An 8,747-nucleotide genomic window follows, 5' to 3' on the forward strand; every position below is an offset into this window, starting at 1 on the left:
GTTTCTCTCGACAACTCCAGCAAAGCCTCTGTTTTTGTGTTAACATAGAAACCAGCCTTTGTATATGTAGCCAGAAGGCAGATAACAAACATACACTGAAAAATAATAAGAGCTGTGTCACCCTTTAGCTTGCTTTCCATAAGCTAAAATTCTCAGCCAAAAATAAGGAAACCCCAATTAACGACTTCAGTTTGAACCAGGGGGGGGCCCACGACTTAGCGAAATTTCGTGTACCTATGATCCACCGATTTATGACATCACATCCGGTTTCAGAGTTGCTCCTCTGTTTTCGCGCGAGGCACAAAGATGGACGCCCAGTGCTATTTGGTTTCTTCGTTATTTTAACCCAAAGGCTAACGGAATTATGTGTCTTGAATACCGAGAATGTTGAAAAGGTATCTAGCCGGTCTTTCAAGCAAATGTCATGACCAAACAAAGAAGTTTTAGTATTATTTTAACGATAAATATCATGCAGCTGCGAGGAATGTCATGGCGAGTCTTGCGATGTTTCAAAACGAGTGTCGTTAACGTTTTGCGGCTTTTGCGGCCTCTGATTTAGAGAATTCATCAATCAAAATATAATTTCCTGAGCGAAATAGAATGGAAAAAACGCCGATGGCCACAGTTTAAAGTGTTCACCGCTGGAAGGTTGTTATCACGCCCCGTAAAGTTGCAGAAACTTCCACTCAACTGCACGGTTTTGAGGAATGTCGTGGCGAGTCTTTTGCTGTTTGTAATCGTGCGTCACTCAAGAGTTTGGCTTTTGCGGCTTCCGATTCATCGAAGTCGTCAATCAAAATTGCCTATCCTGAGCTAAATACCGTGGGGAAAAAGCTTGTGGTCACAGTTTAAAGTGTTAACAGCTGGAAGGCTTTGCCACTCGATGTAAAGTTTTTGCAGGGGCTCGGTCTTCTACTGTTCGAACACCCTCTGGCATGGTGTCGCATAGTTAAGGTTAGTAGGTTTGCTGATCCAGGATTTTTCTTTTAGTGCACGTGAGAGAATTACAAGGAACGTAGAGTAAAGAAATATTAGAGTTATTCAATGTTAGAGCGTGAGCTTTTGTTAAGAGAATTAGATATCAAATTTTTTAAATGGTTGATGAAAGAGGAATTCTCAAAGAACAGGTGGTACTATTAGGAAAGGGCAGTAAAACATCCTAAAGAACTACCCTTTTTCTCACAGCACTTTCTACCGGATCTCTAAAACTGTATTTTATTGAGTAAGAAACACATAAAATAGAAAAAATGTGACAGAGAATAGGTCGTTTGCTTTGGGAGGTGGTGCCCCAAGAGAGGTGGAGATATTAAGAGGGGCTACAGCCAAGAAGAACAATATCATAACCAAAACAATAATCTTGCTGATCAATTATTATTACTAGTAGTCTCTTTTGAGTACGATAGTATACCAGAAAGATACCACATGCCTGCAACTGCTGTGATCATAATTTATTGTTTTAGAGGGAGGCATGCAAGGGTTTTGCTAAGGGGATTTCAGGGGTGGTAATTCACTTCAGTAGAATGGTTTTTCTTTTTCCTAGTAACAATGTTTTTACTCGGTAACTTTTTAATAAGGTTGACAGTGGTCTTCTTTTAGTACAGTATCTATGTTGAATGGCATGCCTGAGGGGGGAGGGGGGAGGGGTATGTACCTGTAGCTGGTGGGGCAAAAGGGAGTATCCAACAGAGAGTTCAAACCTTTTTAGGAGAAACAGTCACCCAGTGCAGCTTTGAGTGAACCAGTGATCATTTTTTTTTTTCTTTTGGCCATACATGGACGGTATATTTATTTTTTTCTTTATACTTCAATTTAAATTTTTCCTGTTTTCTGGGTTATGAAAATGTATGATAATGAGTATGACACAAAGGAAAGTAAAATTATCCAGGGATAAAACTGAACCACAATAATAACGATATACAGCTGTGTATAAATTATTAGTATGTATACAACAGTTTTTCTTCTAGTGTTAAAGGAAATACTGAACTTTTATTCACCTACTTTATTTGATTGATCAATGATATTATTATTGTTCTAAAAAAAGAAACATCAAAATATTATCAATAAATTACATGTATGGATTTTAGAAACATGCAAACCAGCCCTGAGACATTCAAGCTGTATTGATTTCCTTTTTCCCAAAAAATATCCACATTCCTTTTTATTGACTAATGTCTTTTGACCCTGTATTTGGCTCAAAATCTTAATGCTTGGATTCACAATGCATTCTTGATTCTTTTCCAGTATCTACTGAAAAATACAGTCAAGGTATGTTGTAAATACCATCTCTTCTTAGTTGTATCCTTGACAACAGGCTTTCAATGCAATGTTCCGAGTTGTTTTAACACACAATCCCCCAACAAGTGAAGGTCTAGGAAATATTGGGTAAATGTAGATAATTATAAACATCGTTTTTGTGTCAAAAAGTGTTTACACTCCTATTTCAATCTTCAAACAGCTTGATTTGCATAAAAAGAGTATTTTTTATTGTTCAGTAGCTCTAGGCTCAAGTTCATATCTTGATCCCATCAATGTATCTTCAGTTTTAAACAGAGGTTTCAGTGGTTTCAAAACAAGCTGGTGACCACTGGAGTTCCATCAGCTACTTGATTGTATGTTGCCAGCAATTCTGTAGTCCCCCCCCCCCCCCCCACCCCCAGCCTCCAGATACTTTAAAACATTTTGAAATCCCTGAAGTTTATGTACTGACGATGAGCTAGTATAATTTTACAAAGGAACCCTACCAAAGGATCAGAAAGCCAAGCCAAGTAGTGTACCATAAAGACTGATCATCTCAAAACCCACCTCCTATTCCATGGCACATACCTGTATAGAAGTACTACAACCTTCTTCCTTTGGTGTTAAAGTAACAGTAAAGAGGGGTTTCAGGTGTAGCCTCTTGTCTTTTTTTTATTTTTCTGATATTTGCTACAACCTTTGCTCCTCTGTAGGGAAAGATGGTTTGGCAAGAGGAAAGCAGAAGACAGTTTGATGAAATGATTTATTAATTCACATTTTACTATTCCATCTGTTAAGAGGATTTTCTAAACAGATCATTTAAATAGTCTGGAATTCATTAAAGCTGACAAAAAGCACATGCTGTTCTTGTTGTTCCTTTATAAGACAGCCTTAAATAAATTGCAGGTCTGAAAGATGGAGTTGTAAATAAGCTTATCTCGCTATGTTAATTTTTGATAATCCTTTTCCCATCAAATTTAGTTACTAGTAAAAACCTGCAACTAAGAATCTGTATTTTTCCAAGTTAGCCTAAACAAGTCAGGTTTTTACATAAAAACCAATTAGCACAGATTTAGGCTATTTAGGTTCAGTCTCAAATAGGTCCTTATTTTCTGAAAAAAAAAAAAACTTTGTAACTTTGAGCTAAAAGTATTTAGTGGCATTCAGCTCTTTCCTTAGTATATGTAAAACCTGTATACCATTGCATTGCAGTCGGAGTATTAAATGATAAATATTATTGGACACCTATGTCTCAAAAGAGGACCCTGTATGTTGACTTATCTTACTTTCCCAAGTGTACACTGTGCAGAAGTTTTTTCTTAGAGATTTTATAAATTAATAATGGTAATAGGGCTGAGTGGAGTCCAATTCGGTCTGTAATCATACACGTTACAAAATTGGACAACCACGAAGCAGGAGTCGGATTTGTTTAATCATGAGTATGATTACAGATTGAATTGGACAAAACAAAGTCCTGTAACCGTTACAATTTCCAAGGAAATATATGCATTCCTTTTTGGAGAAATAGCATTTGTTCATACTAAATGTCCAAAATAAGGGAAAATATTACTGGGGGAGACACTGCCTATATGTTGCATATTCATCCATTTTGGATTAATCCCCAGTTTGTTTGGGTAAGTGATTGTTGCTATGGTTATTGTAATAACTTCTGTGATTGGTGGATTTAGCTCAGTGCACTTAAAATGATTGGCTAATGTAATTGTCTGATTACAGGCAACTGTCTGACTACAGCCAACTGTCTGATTACAACCATACACAATGGTTAAAGAAAAATAAAGCAGTTAATGCACCAATCAAATTTGAGCAAATTGTAATGGTTATGATTAATAACCTGTTTCAAATTTGAGTGCTCTTTTATAAAGACAGCCTAGCTGGAAAATTAGCCTGACAGGTTCTTAAAAACCAGTTTCTTAGTTGTGGATTTTTCCTGTATCCTTGTTGAGCTTAATACTGCACATCACTATGCTGGGTGTCAGCCCATCCCTTTTTTGTTTCTCCATGTCAGTGAGGTCAGATAGGGAATTTACATTTAGTCCTCTAGACCATGGTGCCTTTAATAGAAAGCTTTCTTCTCCTAATCAGGATCATATTAACAATCCTTTACTCTAACTGATTAATTGAAGGATGAAGAACACTAAGGGATGAAGTTGTCATAACACTACCACCAACTCCTTTCCACAGGAGGAACAGAATGCTTAGGGATGGAAACTAAACATGTGAAACTGATTAAAGTATAGAGAGTATGCACATGACGTCACGGCAGCCATGTTGGTGTCCCAAACTAATCCTGTGGGAGTTGAACTCTTTTCTTATGCAAATGATTTCTTTTGTTCCAAGAAATTTGCATAGATGCAAGCCACGTGAATGAATACTCTCTATGAAATTCAAGCTTAGTTTGGTTTCCTATAGTTGCATCTAGGGTGTTTGCCTTCTTATCTCCGAGGGAAATATGTGCAGCAGACAGTGCTGCACACCCCCTTCCCCCTTAGAAACCTTGATTTCTTCAAAGCTTCCTAGTGCAAGATCATTAGTTTCAGTCTTTCCTGTGAAGTTTTTTAAGTCTTACCAAAAAAACTACAGTTAACACAGTTGTCTAGTTAAATACTGCTGATCCCTGACAAGAAAGTGAATGTCAGGGAAACAGACACTTATCCTTGAGGTCCTTGAAAGAGAGTTGGCATGTAAAGTCAGGAAATGTCTTACCAAGGACCAGCTTCGAAGCACACTACTGTACACTGGCCTAGACACTTTCAGAGGATTCCATCGAAACAGAATTGACATCCTGAACCAGCTCAACATGATTTCAGTGTCTTCTGTTGCTGCAGATTTTCTGTAAACCAGAAAAGTGTACTCCTTGAAATGTCAGCATTCTTCCTTCCTTTCAACTTTAATATTTGACAGTGAGTTGTACTCACCATTTATTAACATCTTTGTCCTCATTGACTTTTATCTCTCTTTACGAGTTGTGTGGTAGATATACTTTTTAATACTTCTTGATATTTTCTTGTTTGTGCTCTTCTGTCATCTATTTTTGTCTTCCCAGCTAAGCAAAATAAAATACATAATTTAAACATTAATGCCCAGAGGACTAGCCTGTGCAACAGACAGAACTAAACTTCTGGTTAAGTCCCCCTGTGAGACAGCACTGAAATCCTGGTTGTGGGCAACCCCTGGCCCACCTGTAAACTAGCACTTGCATATGTGCTATGATTGGCCTGTTAAAAATACCATTATTGAAGGGAATATCGAAACACATTGGGATTGGGAGCCCAGAATATTGGCACGGCTTTGCAGATGTTACTAACTGGCAATAGATTATGTCTGCAACAGGCTACACTGACAACCAGACTTACAGTGTAGGTTTTAAATATATATTGTTTATAAATTCAAAAGTAAGTTTATATTCAAGTCTTTAAAAATACACAAAATTCATTTTTTATACCTTAGATAATCGTCAAATAAAATAAGGTGCAGTACAGCATTATGAATGACCCTAACTGAAACTTATTAATAATTCATAAAATGCAATTTACATCAAGAAATACAAGTAATAATTACCAAGCCAAAATATGTGTTTTGCTGCAGGAAAAACTTACACATTTCTTCTAACGTGTTCTAAAGTAACTAGACCTCTTATTGAGTCTCATATTACACCTCTAGTGATCCCTCCAGAACTTCAAACCTCTAATAAAACAGTTAAACCAGCAGTTTGTTTTTTCACTTTATAAATTTCACTCTTTTTTACTTTACTAATTAATTTTATAACTATAATCACTGTAAGTCGTAGTATGTTTTTTTTTTTTGCTTTAAAGGTCAAGAACCAATCAACACATGTTCGGGAGCGATTCATTGTTAAATAAGTGTTGTAGTTATCAGTTAAGATAAGGGGTAATTTCAAACTAGTCATTTTCACAATATGACTAGTAGTGCATAAGGGTTTCTTTTCATGTATGTTACACTTGCAAGCTTAGAAAAAAAGGAAGGGCACAAACTTTCTTGATTTCTCTCAGATAATGACAAATTGGACTACTTTTGGGCTTAACTCTTGTTCTAAACATAAATCTTCAAAGGCTAAAAAATCTTTAAATGCTAAAAATCCAACACTAACCTTCCAGAAGCTCGCAACATGTGACCGTTTCGAAATCAGTTGAGTAGAGCTTTCAGCAACTTTACGTCAACTGGCAAAGCCTTCCAGCTGTTAACACTGTCACAGGACGAAACAACGTGTTTCCGTATTTTGTAAACTCGACTGAAACGTGAAGTTGCTTAAATCCGTCTTGTTTCCGCCCTGCGGAAACATGGTGATCTAGTTTTCCATGGACGGGACGCGTTTCCGTTATGTTTCCGAGTCGGAAACGAACGATCATGTTTCCGCCACATATCTGTTATCACATTTCCGTTCTTTCTTATTTCCATTACGTTTCCGGTGACCCATGCGCCATGTCCAAGATCGCATGATAAATGTTTCAGAAATTTTGGCTTTGCGTACAATCAAGGTGAATAAAGGTAAATTTACTCTCGAGATCGGGCCATTAAACGGTCAGGCTCATCCATTAAATACTCGCGCGCGTTGCACTATTATCCATGATGCAACGACTGTGAAGTGCGCGAGGTTGCCACTGTTTTCGATTCTAAGTGATTAAAATGGCAGAGAATACCAACAGCTGTCGATAGTTGCCAGATTGATCTCAATCAGTACTGGCATAAAAATAAAATGATCTTAGACATCTTAGACTGAGAAAACAAGACAGAATGGGGAGAATGGGGCCTAGAATAGAGCGGAGTGCTGGTCAGCGGACGTTTCTTTTGCTCATGCTCATTGCGGTCGTTCTTTTTGGCGTCCATTTTGAAAGTGATTGCAACGGCTTCAAATTTGTCAGCTTCTGTAGGTTCAAGGAGCGTGGAATCCGTATATTTTTGCTTTCCGATTGCACCACAAGACATCTAAGGGTTGTTATGTATATTTGTCGACCCATCGGCCTTTAGTACTCGATCGCTTCCCTCGTAAAGCGACCCTTTTCTGACACAGTTGAGCAGGATGTGAGACAAAAACCTCGTGATGGCCAAGAGTAATTTGAAAGTTGGAGTGTTTGATTGTGCTAAGGATATCCAAGAGTGAATATTGTGATGGAGAATACAGATAGCACGAGGAGGTAAGCTGCCCTGATACCAAATCTAAGTTTCTTTAACCACTGATCAATAACTACTAGTATTTAGCGACTTAAAGGAGCAGTGTCACGAAATTTGTCAAAACTACAGCAGTGGAAACCACCACCAATCTCAGTGAAACATAAAAATACTGCTCAAAACATGAAAAGAAGTTTTAAGTAACAAAGCAAAGAGTAAGAATGAGTGCAATTAAAGATTTTTGTTAGTGTAAAAATGAGGAACAGATGGACAGACTTAAAGAAAATTGAAAAGGATGGCAATTGGTCCTTTTGAAACTTGTTAGCCTGACAGTTTTCCAGATTTCATTTTTGTGGTCTTCAATGTTTGATATAATGCTTGGGAGACATATGTTTGTTGACACAAAGCTGTGATTGATAAGTAATTTCTCAAGTTTCATGGCAAATGCGATATGGACATAAGTAAGTGTAATTACAGTTGATTTCACATGACCTTACAGCACCAAATTGGCAAATTGGATACTACGTAGCAGAGTAGCCAATACCATGGCGAGTTAGGGAATCAAACTGCGAACTTTGAGACGTAGTTGTCAACTTTGGTGCTACTGAACTTCATAACTTCATATCTTTTTTTAAAAACAGGAAACTGCAACGTAATGAACCCGAATCCTTTTACTAAATAGGGCAAGGGTTACCGTGTGAGGCCTGTGAAATGATTGACTGTAGACAAATGGTTAGAGGGTTCAAAACCATTCCAAATAGTGCACCAGTTTAATTTACCGAGAAAGACAGTAACAAATATCGTTGATCAATAAATATTTGTACATACAGGAAGGCCCTACACAGAGTTTTGTGAATGGCAAAGATCAAGTACAGTATGTATACTACGGAAATACAAAAACAGTTCGTCAAAAATTAGGTTATTGGCCCGCAAAGGTTCAATTAGTCGTGTAGTGACACTCGATTTGGTTTACTCATACAAAAAGTTGACAATAGTTCCAAAGGGGTGCTCATAATATAATAATGCTTTACTGAGAATGCTCAAGAAAAACTTGAAGAATATTTAGATGTTTGCAGTAACTGTGATCTCAGGAATGGGGACTTTTTTGACAAGAACTCAGTGACTAATGCAACTGGGAAAAGAAGTTACTCTAGACCGGGAGAAGTCAATCGATAAAACTTGGTATTGATATAAATTGATGGCAATCAAGTGATTTTTATCGATTGATAACGGAAATTGGTTAAAATCGATAAACTAAATTGCTGTGTCAAATTGATATTATTGATTTTTCATGATTTTATCAATTTATAACAGTACTTCCAACATTGTTGTTTTCTGGCATAAGTGCAGCCGAGAAAACTCAT

General features: G+C 37.2%; 1 long non-coding RNA gene across 1 annotated transcript; it reads left to right on the forward strand.

The window, feature by feature from the left end:
- Positions 1-406: 406 nt before the first annotated feature.
- On the forward strand, positions 407-3,092 carry LOC140941229 (uncharacterized). The gene is made up of 2 exons (XR_012166435.1): positions 407-954; positions 2,949-3,092. It is a non-coding gene; the product is annotated as an uncharacterized lncRNA (long non-coding RNA).
- Positions 3,093-8,747: the final 5,655 nt, after the last annotated feature.

Source organism: Porites lutea, chromosome 6 (assembly GCF_958299795.1).
Source record: "Porites lutea chromosome 6, jaPorLute2.1, whole genome shotgun sequence".
Classification (NCBI taxonomy): Eukaryota; Metazoa; Cnidaria; class Anthozoa; order Scleractinia; family Poritidae; genus Porites; species Porites lutea.